The 15973-nt window shown below is 41.9% G+C and overlaps 1 long non-coding RNA gene across 1 annotated transcript in view; it reads left to right on the top strand.

The window, feature by feature from the left end:
* The window catches only part of LOC144811720 (uncharacterized), a 285596-nt gene extending 283213 nt beyond the window's left edge, over positions 1 to 2383 (top strand). Inside the window, exon 3 of the long non-coding RNA XR_013606909.1 lies at positions 2084 to 2383. This is a non-coding gene — a long non-coding RNA (uncharacterized LOC144811720). The remainder of the gene's footprint in view (positions 1 to 2083) is intronic.
* The last annotated feature ends 13590 nt before the right edge of the window (positions 2384 to 15973 follow it).

Genomic DNA, 15973 nt, shown 5'->3' with positions numbered 1-15973 from the left:
GTTTAGTTTATTGGGCGGTTCACACACAGAGAAGATCATTCCAGATATATCAGTTCCCGGCCCGGCATTGTTAACACGCGCGGTGAAAAGAATATTCAGCCTCTGCACAAGGGTGGTGGGAGTAATGCATAATAATCTGTTGCATATATCTATCTCTTGATCTTGCGCCGCCTGTCCCCTGGGATGTCGGCTTGATGGCTGTGTTACCTAGATCTTTGTGATTAGCCGACTGTAGTGCTCGCTGCCGGCCCCCGGGTTGTGGCAACATGCTGTGTACAATGTGATTCGGACGAATAAATCTCTGTTTAAAATTGAAAAAAAACAACAACAAAAAACTGAGCAGAGCTCAGGGAGACTCCCTTCACACGACGTGCGGTAGAAAATCTGAGAGCCTGAGCCTCATAGGAGAAGGTTCTAGAGGGGTGCTTGCGCCCGATTGGCTGTAGTTTAACATAATGACATGGATATGCTATAAAGGTTTCCTTGTCTTCTATGTATTCCTATGTGTTAATGCTAACCTTAGTACTTATAAGTATTTATGGTTTGGGACTGTATGTAATTATGTTTTTATATACATATATTATTGGTTTATTGCTATTTTATTTACCGTGGGGCTCCCACTTCGACGACGGGGAATATTCAAGCATGTGAATCAATGAAAGACACCCCAATACTGGAGAAAATCCCAAACCCATTTAGAAAACTAGAGAATATTTTAATAAATAAAATGACAACGAAATGACAAAAATCCAATAAGAACTGGATATAGGAGTTTTAATCCAATAAGTAGAACCAGATAAAAGGGTTTTTAATGTTGGAGTGAAACATAGCACCAAACAGCTCTTAGTGCTGGGAGATTCAAGATCGTTGCTTCTGGTCCTCCGCGCCTTCCTGAGGGGCAGGGTGCTCTACTGCTGCAGACTTGTTTTTATTGATTATTCGTTTGTTGCAGGATGGTGCCTTGTGGGTCCAGCTTCTTTTTTTTGCTAATTTTATTGCATGTATTTTTATGCCTTAACCTCTTGCATGCTCATGACAAGGTGAGCTCGTCATGAGGCACACTGGAGCTGTGCTCATGACAAGGTGAGCTCGTCATGTATAATGGGATTCAATAAATGTCAGCACAGGAGGGGAAAAGCCTTAGCAGCCAAGTGGTTAAATATGAATAAACAGATTCCTTTAAAAAGCCCCAGCTCTGTGTATCTGGTCACGCTAGACCGGGTCAACATCAAAAGTGAAGGCCAAACGCGACAGACTGCCAGTCAGATATAGGAACCAGATTTGTCCCAGTGGAAGGTTTACCTTCTAACTTCATCTGCAGGAAAAGCTGCAAGCTGGATTTGGAGCAGGACTCAACTACAGCAGGTTGTTGGAGAACAGGGTCCTAGTGCAGTCATCAACGAAGAAGAGGAAAGGTCCAAGTGGCCGACATCTGGAATCTGTGCACAGTAGGGTCTCAACATTAGTCGGATGAGGCACGTCGTTGGTCTTAGTGAAGACCTCAATATTTGTGTTAGACTTGCCACTCACCTGGAAAGCACAGGACTGTCGCAGGAGCGATGAGAATCCACCAACCCCTCTTTGCACAACACACGATGTGGTCTATTGAACTTGCACTGGTGGCTTTCCCAAAAGGAAAAAGGGGTTGGGAGGAAAAAGAAAGAACCTCTTGGTGTCTTCATCACAGAGGGCTTGAGTGGGTCGGGATAAAGCTCTGGGTTGTGCGTGCGGTCTCCCTTGTGTGTAGCACAGCTATAATCTAAAGGTAATCAGATAGTACAGGTCAGTTGAGACTTCACAACCCTTGCTCGCATTTAACTAAAGTGCATTGGATCATATGGTTACACTCAAGTTACTAGGTTCATTAACATACAAACACCTCAGCAGTGCTTCTCACAATGTTTTAGGACACCACTAAATAGTAACAATATCTTGGAATGGCCAGAAAGGCAAAGTCTTGAATGTTCTGCAGGTGCAACCATGATAATTCACAAGTTTATGCAGAAATCAAATCACTAACCTTGGGATTGTTGCTTTTGTTTTTACTTTACCCATGATGTCCTTTTTGTCTTTCTTTTTGCAGATTTCACTACCCTGGGCGAGGTTGAAGAGGACAATGAGATTTGCTGGAGCTGGGAAGAAGCAGCAGGAACTGAGGGTTGGGATCGGGAACCTGAGCAGGAGTACGGACTCCAGTGAGGACAAATCTTTTCCTAAGAGGACGACGAAGCCAAGCACGTGTGTGTGGGTGGGGAGTGGCATTTATACCAGCCCTTCAACAAAATGGCCGGCAGTCATGTGACCTGGCCAAAATCTCATGGGATCTCGCGAATGTTACAAAAACATCACAGGATGGCTACAGACCAACACTCGAGGATCCAGGGGCCTTTTTTTTCAGACAATTTTATTGTAGCCATCCTGTGATGTTTTCATATAATATGCCATTACAGACAACCATAGACATACTTTTAGGTCCATTTGATAACAGCATGATCATACAATCTGTACAACCTCAGTACTAGGAGTTATTTTCACAATATTACTAGTGCAACCGGACAGCTAGGCTCTGTACATATGTTGACATTTACCTGTACAGGCCAGATGTTCAGTCCAGTTCCATATTAATAAAGTTGTCTAAGCATACATTGCAGTCAACAAGCTTAATCTAACTTAACCATCCCTCCCACCCACCCATTAGGCTTGCCTAATTACATATTGGCATTCAACCATTCGCACAGGGCGCTAACAATGCAATATCTTAACACCACTATTCATAGCAAAACCAATTCCGATTGACCTGGAGTGTGGACAGATTACCTGGAAAAATATTCCGTTCTATGTGTATGTTTTGGGTATACTTTACTCTGGTTGAGGACCAGCCGGTTCCGATATATCGACTGCCTTAAGTGATTCCATCATGCTGTCCCAGTCCATAAAGATTTTTTTTTTGCGCTGCCTTCTTTTCTTTGCGCAGTAGCGCGGCGCTCTCTGCCCCTCCCATCGGATCATCTCCATGTTCCACATGCGTAGTCGAGGAGGGAGCGCGGACTTCCATCTCATGGTAATGGTTCTCATCACCAGCAGCATGGCCAGGTCCGCAAACCTATACTGCGTTTTCTGGGGCAGGGGTGTACTCCCAGAAGGCAGCTTTTAGCTGCATTCCATACCGATGTGCCTGTGATGTCTGCTAGTATGTTTCTTAATTGTGCCCAGAATCTACCTAGTTTTGATCAGTTCCATAGATTGTGGAACAAGTCCGCGTCTGCCTCCCCGCACTTAGGGCAAGTGAGCTGGGCATCTGCCTACATGCAGTTCAAGCGATGAGGTGTAAGATATGCCCTGTGCAGTACCATGTATTGAATGTATTTGAATCTAGCATTCCTGGACATTTTCTTAGGGTGCTCTAAAACAGTTCCGCCATGTCTCCCTCCCATTTCTCACGTAAAGAAGCAAGTGAGATTCCTGCGTGTGCCCGGATGCCTCTGTAAAGCCATCGGACCAAGTGGCGTCCTCGTCCCATTAGATACACTGCGTGTACTAATTTGTGCACCGGGGGTTCTACCCCCGTAGGGGACCATTGTTTTTTAACATAGTGTGTAATAGCCGCGTGTAGTAAAAACAATGTCTGAGGGATACCCCAGGTCTGGGTGAAGTTATTATGGTCCACCAGCACTCAATCAGTGAATAGACAACCTAATGTGTCAACTCCCTCTTGCTTCCACTGTTGAATACATTGTGTAGTAATCAGTCCTGTAGCAAGCGGTATACCTAGAAGTGGTATGTTATCTGAATAGGGGGCAACTGACCTATTATATTGTAAGGAGCGCTTTAAGTAGGCAAGGGCTACTTTAAGTAGAGGAGTGGTGGCAGGAGGTACATAGGTCCCCGGCAGTAGCAGTGTATGCAGTGATCCCTGAGCCAGTGTCCGTGGAGTGTAATCAATCTCATGCAAATTGTGTCCAGCCAACCACTACGATACCTACTGTAGCTGGCTGGCCATGCAATATGCTCTAAAGTCAGGGGCTCTCAGCCCTGTCTCTCCCGGTCTCGATCTGAGTTTTGCCAGACTGATTCTCCTGCGGCCCTTCCCCCAAATTAGGTCAGTCAGGAGAGCGATTTGTATACCAAGTTTTTTGAAGATATGCGCCGCAACCGACAAATTATTGGGACCAAAGGGGATAGGCTCCGGGCTGTCCCTGTAGAACATGTAGGATGCATATGATTTTGTGCCACTGATTTTTAATCCAGAAATAGATTCGAATTGACCAAAGATAGAGGGGACAGGCTCAAGGTCATCCTGTAAATTATTAAGATATAATATTAAATCATCCTTGTACGCCGATACCACATGGTTGATTCCTCCTAGAAGGATACCACTCTCCCCGGCGAGGATCCAGGGGCCTTTTAATGGGAGTAAAGGAGATCTTGAATGCTTTCCATCGGCCCAGGGTCTTTTTAACCCCTTCAGCGCGGCGCGAATTTTCGCGCTGTGCTGAAGGTTCTAATGAGCCTATGGGCTCATGACGGAACGGTTCCGTCATGAGCACAGCTCACCCGACGCTCATGACGGAACCGTTCCGTCATGAGCATGGAAGGGGTTAATGAGGAGGTAACCTTTGCACATGGCCTTGAAGGGGGCATACGGAATATGGTCGAACAGTGCCCAGGACCTTTTTAATGAGGACGTAGCATTTGCATGGGGCACGTTAATGAGGTTTTAATAAGTGTCCTCAAGGCAGGAGCACAGGGGATATGCACATGGGAAAGGAGTTGGGGGTATCCCAGAAGGGTACAGATGAGGCAGGGGAGGTGAGCAATAGTTTAGACTTAGAAATTCTTCTGTAAGTCCGAACTCCTTCAGCTGGCAAACTGGCAAGTTGGCTCCAATGGGCGATTCCACGCTGATGGCTTCAGCGCGACAGCAATCTTGGTCTCCCATCGGTCCTTCAAAAGAAATGTTACCAAAAAGTTCATAAGTCCCCACTCTTGCAGTTGGGCAGGAATACACTCTAACACCCACCAAGGGTTCAGGACCTGGGGGCACCAAATTGGTGGTTAGGACTCACTCCAGCAGCAGGGTCCAGTGCAGGTCCAGCTGGGACTGGTCAGCTGGTCAGTTGCAGGGAAAAGGCCTCTTAACGAGTTGTGTCCCTGTAAGTCAGACAGGATGTCAGTCAACTTATCCTTGGAGTCATTTATGTGGTCCTGGGTTCAAAGCAATCAAGTCCGCCCTTCCTTAAAGAAGCAGACAGGAGAACTTTCCTCTGATTCTTCATAGGTCCAGTAGTGTTCTGAGGAGAGTTCTGGTGATGCCATGTTATGTCAAATGCCAGCCTATGGGTGGTGGGCAATCTTTTGTCCACTAGCTAAACTGGTTTTTGTTGAGAAAAAAAGGGAGGTCCCCTACTGGTCCAATCCGGGACAGGTAAAAGTACATGAAACAAAAAAGTCCCTAACAGTGACATTCTGTCAGAATATGAGACAGTCTATTAGACAATGCTGGTAGTCAAGAAAGTGCACAAATCAAAAGGAACTTATAATGCTACAATGTCAAAAATAAACACTACAATAAAATATACAGTTACAAATTAACAATAACAAATCATATGGTGCATGGAGAAATTTATTAAATACAATTATGTACATATATCATAAAAACATTTCATTAAAAATTGTGGAAAAACAGTTGTCGATGCAGCGTTTCAGTATTTGATTAACACCTTCAGGACAGTTTTTCTAAATAGTGAGAAACATACAATTAATATCTTTGAAAAAAAAATTAACATCTTGTAAAAATTGACATTGAGCTTATTGTTAACACGCATCATTTCTTTTCTGTTCCTTATAATTTAACATGTCAAATATTCGACATGACCACCAGCACAAAAAACAGACAATTTAAACAGTAATCGCTAGATATGACCAGTCATAGTTACTATTTTCTACAGGGAAAGGTAATCTTTCTTACATAGGAAAGTTTCATACACACAACTACATACCTGCCCACATCAGAGGTGATGATAATAGACTTCAATTTATCTACCACTTCTGGTGATTTAAATATTTGAAGTTAAAAACACGAAGAGAGAGGCAAATGATGACCTTCTCTGGAGATTCGACCTTTGATAGAAAAAGAAATGTAAATTCCATCTACTACTTGCACTAAAATGGTTTGCTGCAATATCGCATTATAGGAACCTTTATAAATATAAATAATGTACCTTATAATGTAAGGTATTCGCAGTGTAGGTATGTACACTGGAGCCACCGTGGATTTATATGTTCGGTGTGCTACAAAAAATTTTAGTAAATATTCATTATTTGTTGTCTAATAGATGTTATACCCAAAGGTTACAATTTGACATTGAAAGAACTTACTGAATAAAATTAGATGAAACCAACCATAATGGTGTGATTGGATTGCTGATACTAAGCTGATGTGCTTTAGCAGGGGTGCGTCAGCCCAGCTGTGGGTTTGTTAACGTCTGCCAGGTCTGGCCTTTGATTGACCAACTACGAATAGATATCGTTTTATACAATTTGCGTTTTTATCATAAAAAAGGTTTACATGCAGGGCTATGTTAATTCTTTAGGCCTCATACTATATTGAATATTTACCTATTGTGTATTTACTTAAAAGCTTTTCCTGTCTTCAGTAGTATTATCGTTATTTTGCAATTTGAACTTAATGCTTTCATCTTTGTCGAAACGCGCTACCCTACGACACCAACACAGAACGAATATAGAATAGATGGAACGTTGGGACTCATTTAGCCAAAGGTAATCTGCTATTTAAATCAACTATTTTCATCTGCAGACTCCCTACTAGATACGATTTCATCAATGCACCGTAAGGGGTCTGGAAAAACCTCATACGTTCAAACGAGTATAGATTAGATGGAACGTAGGGGCTTATTTTGCCAAATGTAATCTGCTATTTAAATCAACTGTTTTCATCTGGAGTGTCCCCACTAGATGCGGTTTAATCAATGCACCGTAAGGGGTCTGGAATGATCTTATACGTTCAGTGATTAAAGATTTAAAAAAGTCTCTTCCATGCAATAATTTAATAAAATTCAGACAATACTGACGTGATACTACCATATATATTGCGACAGTATTGTGGGGCCAAATTGTACTTAGTGAAACACCCCGCTACGCTGCAGCTAGTACCATGTATAATATCACTGCATTATAGAGAAAGAATTAATACATTTTTTCAATCATAGATGATCGGGTATCCAAACCGTGTATGTGGCTACTACTAAGGTTTTGGTTATTAATGTAAAAACCCATTATTATATAGTATGGCATTCAATGCCGATTGCGATGTGGGGACATCGCAATCGGCAATTTTCCGGCGTATAAGACGACTTTTTAACCCTTTAAAATGTTCTTGAAAGTCGGGGTCGTCTTATACGCCGGGTGCCAAATCAAACAACGCTCCACCTCAGTGCCGACTTTGACATTGGAGCTGAAATCATTCACCCTCAGCAAACATCAGAGCCTGCGCTTCAACAGGAGTTACTGTACCGCTGATTCTAACATCCTAATCAACTAAGTCTGTGGTTTATGCATCCTATTCCTTAATTCTGTTATAGCCTGCTTTTCTAATTGATTAATTTATTTCCCAGTGAAGCAGCAGGGACAAGCTGTATCCTTGCTTTATTAACCAACGATTAATGGTGGTTAGGAGTTGCTTGTTAAAACAAAACAAAGACTGTTTTGCATTATGTATGCAGGTATTCCTCCGTCTTTTTCTGAAGGTCATATTTTCTGCATGGGCGGCCTGCCTAATTACTGGATGTATGTGCTTAGAGTCTGTCCTTTTAACAGTGCGATCCTTGTTAGACATTCTCTGATTTGAGCTGCTATGTTGGGCAAATACTGCAGTACCACGTTCTTTTCTAGTGAATTGTCCCGTATGAGAGCAACCCCACTACCGACAGTACAGCCAACGTCACAACTTATACACCAACTCCACTTTGACCGTTCCATTCTACAGAATATATGGTACCGGGTAAACTATAGACACTAAGATGGGGCACCAAAAGGACTATGCCCATATTCAAAATATATAGGAACAGGACAGTTCTTTACACTTCATGTCACGGAGGAGGGCTAGAATCATTAATAAGCCCAAAATAAATTCTCAAAATGGCTATGCAGATTGGTTGAAGATGTGGTGACTGCGTTGGAAGAGGGGTAGTCTTATACGGCGAGTATAGCACAAACCCTATATTTTAACATGAAAAGTAGGGGGGTCGTCTTATACGCCGGAAAATACGGTATATAAGGTAGTATCACGTCAATATTGTCTGAATTTTATTGAATTATTGCAAGGAAGAGAGACATTTTCAAAACTTTAATCACTGAACGTATAAGGTCTTTCCAGACCCCCTACGGTACATTGAAGACACCGCATCTAGTGGGGACACTGCAGATGAAAACAGTTGGAATGTAGTTGTGTGTATGAAACTTTCCTATGTAAGAAAGATTACCATTCCCATTCCCTGTAGATAATAGTAACTATGACCGGTCATATCTAGCGATTACGGTTCAAATTGTCTGTTTTTTGTGCTGGTGGTCATGTAGAATATTTGACATGTTTAATTATAAGGAACAGAAAAGAAAGGATGCTTCTTAACAATAAGCTCAATGTCAATTTTTATAAGATGTAAATTATTTTTAAAGATATTAATTGTATGTTTCTCACTATTTAGAAAAACCGCCCTGAAGGTGTTAATCAAATACCGAAACGCTGCGTCCACTGTTTTTCCACAATTTAACAGTCTTTAATTGTAGTGTTTATTTTTAACATTGAAGCATTATAGGTTCCTTTTGATTTGTGCACTTTGACTACAAGCATTGTCTAATAGACTGTCTCATATTCTGACAGAACGTCACTGTTGTTAGGGACTTTTTTGTTTAATAAACTGGTTTTTGGCCAGCGGGTTTGGAGCCAGCCGGACTAGAAAGAGAGAAGGGGGCAGGCCTAGGTGCGAGCTTCATCTGCCAGAGACAGAATAGGCATCCTTTGAAGCTCAGCCCCCCAGGCCATCTGGTCAAGGACGAAAACTCCCTCCCCATGTGCTGGCCCTTTGCCCACTCTCTGGGAGCAATACACATCTCACCACATGGGAGCCATCAGGAGTCAGGTGAAAGGTTAACACGGACGGGAAAGCCTTTTGTCTTAGGCTGACATGACAAAACTTTCTGAAACTGCTTTTTCCTTAATAGTAATATAAAATCTGACGTTACCACTTGGCTGGATTTTAATAAAGTGGGCTGTACAGTATGGGCATTGCACGGGTTGCAAAGCAGTGTTATATGCCCCCTCGGTGCTTCTGCCACGGCATCCAGCACTGCCATTCTAGGCGGATATGGGAGGCTGCAATAGACTTAGGAAACTCCAACATCATACAATGGGAAAACCGTTTCTGGAAGGAACCTTCATTGAGCCATGCAAGGCGCTGGCGGGGGGGGAAGACCTGGAGCCGTGTGACAGAATGACGTACTACTAGCTCCAAGTGGCGCTTGCAATGGTTTCGCCTCCTTCCAGGCATCGCTGCTCACGTTCCAGGTGCTGAAGACTGACTGACTACCCAGTCGACCTGCAAACTCATCACTTACCTATACACAGGTTTGCAGTTCACAGCACTGATATGCATTCCTGGGGTACAGCAGGAGTGAGAGGTGCAGCTGGGCTTACCTATAGCAGAGGACCAGTGGGCATAGTGTTGCGGGCAGGTTTGGGAGCGGTCTCCCAATTGCGGGCTACATTGGAGTCTTGAGTCACGTTGAGTTCCTACATAGATTATAGAGGATGCCAGAATGGTTACATAAAGTCTGTTTGAGTGTGGATGCGAGATGCTTGAGATGCAGTGCCCAGGATGCTTCTTTCCTACAGCTGGCCTGGGACCTCCCTGAAATCACTTCTTACCGGGGAACCATTTTTAATGCGATGGATAAGATGCTTGAGATTCAGATAGAACGCTCCCCCTTGACAGAGTTGCTTGGTTATGTGAGAAATGTGCCAGTGGACAGTAGAAAGCTAGTGTCCATGCTATTGCTGCTGGCTAAAGGACCAATAGCAATGTGATGGGGCTGCTGCCAGGTACCCCAAGTCATAGACTGGCTTAGGGATGCGGCATATTGCCACGGGTAGTTGTCTGACTACTGGGAACTTATGCCCGCTCAGGCACGCCCCAGGGACATCTGGCAGCCGCTGCAGATGTACCTCAGAATGAACACACAAGATCAAAGTGATTCCCCTATCCCTTCAGGCCTGGAGATGGCCGCACAGATTTAAAGTAAACCGCTCGTAGGGCAGGTGGTCGACAAAGAATGCATGTTGGTGCATATCCCTCGGAGGTCACCCCCCTTGGTTCCACTATTTCTGTTCCATGTTGCGGGTATGACAGAGCACCCATGACATTAATGTAGGATATACTGGAAAAAGTCAAACGTATATTTATACTGGTGGTCGCTATCTATAATGTTGGACCAATGCCTGCAATTACACAAATGCCGTACTGTATGTAAATGGTCTAACTGTTGGCCTGTTCATGCAACCGTTTTCAATAAAAAGATAAAGAAAGATTACCATTAAAATTAGTACTTGAAATATTTTTCTAGTTGCTTTCAAATTGAAATTAACCATTATAAGTGGTTATATTGTAACCCAGTGTTTTCCTATGGGAGAGCCAACCTTGCCACAGTGAATGACGCATTTGGGAGTTTTCACTGCTAGGACATGAAAAACAATTTCTACAAGTCCTACTTTTAAGTACCATGCACCCTGCCTCATTGGGTAATAAGACCTACCCTAGAGGTGACTCAGATTTTAAAATAAGAAGGTTTCGGTCATCAAAGCTTTATTTTGACAGGTAGATACAGCAGTTGAAAACTGCAGAGCCAGGCTCTAGGGGGTGGCCTGTAGACATGATTTACAGGGCTGTTACAGTGAGTGGGACAATGAGACTGCAGCCCACTGGCAGCATTTAATTTACCAGCACTGGGTACAGGATCCATATACTAGCAACTAATAAGTAAACTAAATGTGGCAATTAGGTATACGAGACTGTTGCGCTTCCCCACTGGGAAATGTCCCTCAAGTGCACTGCCGGTTTCTGAATTGGAAAATTTGTAAATCAACTTAGGTCAAAGTTCAAGAATGTTGATGCAATGACACTTTTTATTTAGTTCATCATAATCCTCTTTTCGATTTAATGAATTAATCCAATCATTCATGTCGTAGCGTTATTAATGAAGCATTGGAAAATAAGGTGCAAACCATCCCCAATGCATTTAATTAAAAAGTGAATTAGCTTCTAAATTGAGTAACGACGAATGGTCCAAGGTTTTGACTGATATCAACGATCAGTTGTCTCCGCATACTAAAGAAATTAACGAATGAAAGGTGAGAACATTTCTGAGAGAAACCATAGATTATAAGCTTGAGGAGGTGTATAACTGGGCTGAAGTCTATGTAAGAAGAAGACAAAATAGACCTCCAAATAAAACATCTGACATCGACACGTCATCAGCAGGTAGTGACTCAGAGTTCAACAAGCGAGCCAACACATCTACAGGTCAAACAAATAGTTCTAGCCAGGAGAACACACAGCCAGCTTCTACATCGACAGTAGCATCCAGTACCACAGTGGTTCCTTTTTTAGGATCAGGCCCTCTAGGCAACGATGAACCAGGAGGTTGAAGGGGGGACATGAGCACAAACCATGCCACAACCAAGCAGATAACCAGGATTCAAAGGACATAAGCCCAAAGAACTTGGTTGTTAACATCTCTTCGTTCCACTAGAAATAAACATCTTACAAAAAGGAACTTCATTCGTGCCAACTTATAAATGAAACGCATTGGAGGCAGAAATAAGTGTATTTAGATTCATGCGATCATGAAGATGAATACATTTTTTCGATAACGTTGTGACTGAGCGACCATCCAAAATGGAAGACACCCTCAATGGGCTGAAACCCAAAAGCTCATATATGGCTCCCAGGCATAAGATCTTATACACTTATGAAACTCTTGTCAAAAAAGACGTACAAGACCTCTTCAAAACCAAGAGGTTCAAACAATCCAACCCGATTATCAAAGAAAGAAGCGTCATACAACGCTTGGCCAACAATCATGACATCATTTGTACTAAAGCGGACAAAAGTGGCGCTTTGTCATTTTGGATACATCTTACTACAAATCACAGAATTAAAGAACATGTGGAGGACCAAACAACATACATGGAACTTGGTTACAACCCGACGGAGGCCTTTCGCGGAGAGCTCAAAATACTGATGGACAGTGCAGTAGCTTCAGGAACCATCACTGACACAGATCGGAAATACCAGATATAGAAATTTCCGAAAAGCCCAACCTTACATATGTTACCAAAGATTCACAACGATCTATGGAAGCCACCAATGAGACCAATCGTATCCACACAGGGTTCAATACATGAACCAATTGGCAAGTATCTCGACAGACATCTATAGGGATTCGTACAAAGCATGTCATCATACATCAAGGACACCACAGAGTTTCTGGTGAAAATTTTAGATATTAAAATCGATTGGAATAAAGAGTTGTTTTTATGTACCATTTACATGGCAGGTTTGTATACTTCTATTCCCCACGATCTGGGCAATGAAGCCATTGAATTTTTCCTAATACAATCGGACATTAAGCAGGATTTAAAAATATTTCTTATGGAGCTGCTTCAATTCACCCTATTTAATAGTTACTTTGTTCACAACTACATGTTCTTCTTGCAACTCACTGGAACATCCATGGGAAATTGCGCAGCTCCGGTACATAGACAACATTTTCGTAGTGTGGCATGGGCCAAAAACTGACCTAACCATAGCCATCGAAACTTTGAACCAAGTAAATGATCGCATCAAGTTCACTTACAATATCCAGGAATCAAAGATCAACTTCTTGGATGTCGTTACTTACATCAGGGATCAACAGCTGGAGACCACCTTATACAGGAAGGAGACAGACCACAACAACTTGTTGCATTTTAGCAGCTTTCATCAGAATTCACAACTCCTGAGGGTTCAAAGAATTGTGTCAGATCCAGAACTACTATCTCCTAACATCACCAACATGACAGATCGATTCAACCAAAGAGGGTATCCCACTAATATTCTGACATCATCCACAAACCGCATAGCAGTTGTTTCCCGTATGCAACTATTGACCGCATCTATAAAGAACAAGCATTTGCAATGCAATAAGTCTCGCATTTGTGAGAGTTCGAGCTATTGATGTTGTAAATGATAGTGTTTTTTACCCGTGTTTTTGTTTGGATACTTGAGGATGTATGTGGTGTGGAGTGGAATTATGTGAGTTGGATTGGAACTGTTAGTTGTGGAATTGTGTGGGGTGGTATTGTTTGTTGTATATGAGTGGTGGTGAAATTAATTTGTGGTACCAACATGCCCCCTATGTATATATGTACACATGCCACCGCCGTCCCAGAGTTTGTCACAATGTGGCACCATTTTTAGACTCTGTTGTAAGAGACTAAGTGATAGGGAAATGAACGGCTGTGTCGACCGAAAAAATATGATGTGAAACATTTGATTATACTGAGCCCTGATATTGAAAGTGAATTAAGTTTTACTGATTGCACGAGCTGATTCATTATCATAATAAACATTTTTTTTCATGCGTCATATATCTGTTATTTTTCTATTATCATTCGCAATCATTGGCATAAGTATGGATGACAAATCAGCCCTCTTCTCACCTAGCAGCATTTGTCCATTCCGCAGTTAGTTATGTGACTTAAGTTCCCCATACACAGCATGGTTATGCAGATCGCCTCCTTTGAGTCTGTTACTATAGGGCATTGTCTGCACACTTTATATCCAAGTAACAGGGATGCTGTCTATTATTTTTCAATGTGCGGTTGCTGTATGATGACGAGGTTGGGGGTGAAGATCGGGGGTCAATGATGGTAACTCACAGGTAACAAAAGCATGCTAATCCGGTTGGATTCAATGTCTCCAATAAAACAGCTCTTATAAGCTACCATAATCCAAAATGTTGAAGACGGAGCTCTCTATAACCGTCCAACCATATTTTACTCCATATTTCTTAAGTGACCCCGATTCCGGATATTAATGTCAATTTCCTTTGCCTCCTGATACCACAGTAACTTCCTGACACTTAAACAGCTGTACCTGATTTTGGAATTAATGACAACTTATGTCTATGTTGACATTGAATATTCTGTCTCTGCTTTTGGGAGAGATACCTTAATGGCAATTTTACGCCTGGGATTGTTTTATTTTCTCTTTTTACATTGTTTAGCACTCAGAGGCAAACCTAGGCTGTTTGCGCTATTAAAAAAAAACCTGAAGTAAACTATGGCCATTATTTTCAGCAAGATATTCGACTGATGCTTGGTAATGTACGTGCATAACTCCAAGAATTTCATTTGTGAACAGGTTTTTTCAGTCCTTTTGCTCCTTTCAGACATAGCTGATTAGATGAGTAATGTACTGAACGTAAAAGAAGCATCCAACGCATGCAATCTTACTCTCTGTATTTTGTACAGATAACTGTTCAGATACGCTGATAAAATAGAACATGGCAATGACAGAACTCAAAAGTAATTTGTGGAGCATATAAAAGACAACAACAGCAGATGAACTTATGCCTTAAATGAGGCTTTAGGGAAAACATATTTTTTGTCCAGTAATACAGGGCTGAAATGATACATACAATAGTTGGGCTCAAATATATAAATACTATTTAAATTCAGGCTACTGTAAAGAACGACGCATCATTAATGGACAATATCCCTGAAGCAAGGTGGTTACAGTTTAGTATACCCGTGTGTCAGCGTACTCATTTCACTGAATTCCTCAATAATATTTGATGCCATATGTGCCCAGCAGATTCCCTGGTCAGCTGTTAAATTTATGAGCTAATTTTCTGGATGCAGAGAAAAATCCCGCCAAGTGACTAAAAGGTTGTAGTAACTTAGTCCAGCCGAGTTGAGGTATTTCAAGTAGATTTATTGAGATGTTAAGTTGTCAAGAATAAGGACCCACCAGGCGCAGCCAGCAGGTAGCTCAGCCCCATCATAACTGTGGTTTATCTTCAATCATCACCCAACATTCTATGGTGCATCACAGTGCAGAGGCATTCCACTTGAATGCATGAAGTTGGTAAAGGCATGCAAAGGAATATGCCATAGGTAGAATATAACATACCTCCTTTTCTTCCAAAACAAAACAACGAACAAAATAGCATAGAAACTAAAAGAAGAAAAAGCGTACCAATCATTACGAGCTGACACACCCACTGGCCAGACAGATGTGACAGGAAGGAATGAATAGCAAGAAGCATAGAAATTACAGAGAAGATATGAATGAAAATAGATCAGATACATTCTCACTCTGTAAATACGAGACAAAGCAAAAGCGAAAGAATATTCAGATTAGAGGAGTGAGATAGAGAAGTAGAAGAACATTAATAGGAACTCGTCGCCATCAAAATGTAGTAACTTAGTCCAGCCGAGTTGAGGTATTTCAAGTAGATTTATTGAGATGTTAAGTTGTCAAGAATAAGTCAAGAATAAGGACCCACCAGGAGCAGCCAGCAGGTAGCTCAGCCCCATCATAACTGTGGTTTATCTTCAATCATCACCCAACATTCTATGGTGCATCACAGTGCAGAGGCATTCCACTTGAATGCATGAAGTTGGTAAAGGCATGCAAAGGAATATGCAATAGGTAGAATATAACAAAGGTCGATTAGGAAATGATCTGCCTCAGATATTGCTGCTGCATGTAGAATTCATTTTGCCCCAAATGATCTTTCTTGTCTCAGTTCGTTTCCATCCATGATGTACTGTACTCCCAAAATAACCAAACAAATGAAAACACTCACCATCACAATATCAAGTTGCATATTTAAATGTTAAGCAGATACCATG

The sequence above is a fragment of the Lissotriton helveticus genome, chromosome 1_1, assembly GCF_964261635.1.
Source record: "Lissotriton helveticus chromosome 1_1, aLisHel1.1, whole genome shotgun sequence".
Lineage (NCBI taxonomy): Eukaryota > Metazoa > Chordata > Amphibia > Caudata > Salamandridae > Lissotriton > Lissotriton helveticus.
The sequence above is the reverse complement of the archived record's forward strand: the minus strand, read 5'-3'. Positions and strand labels throughout refer to the sequence as shown.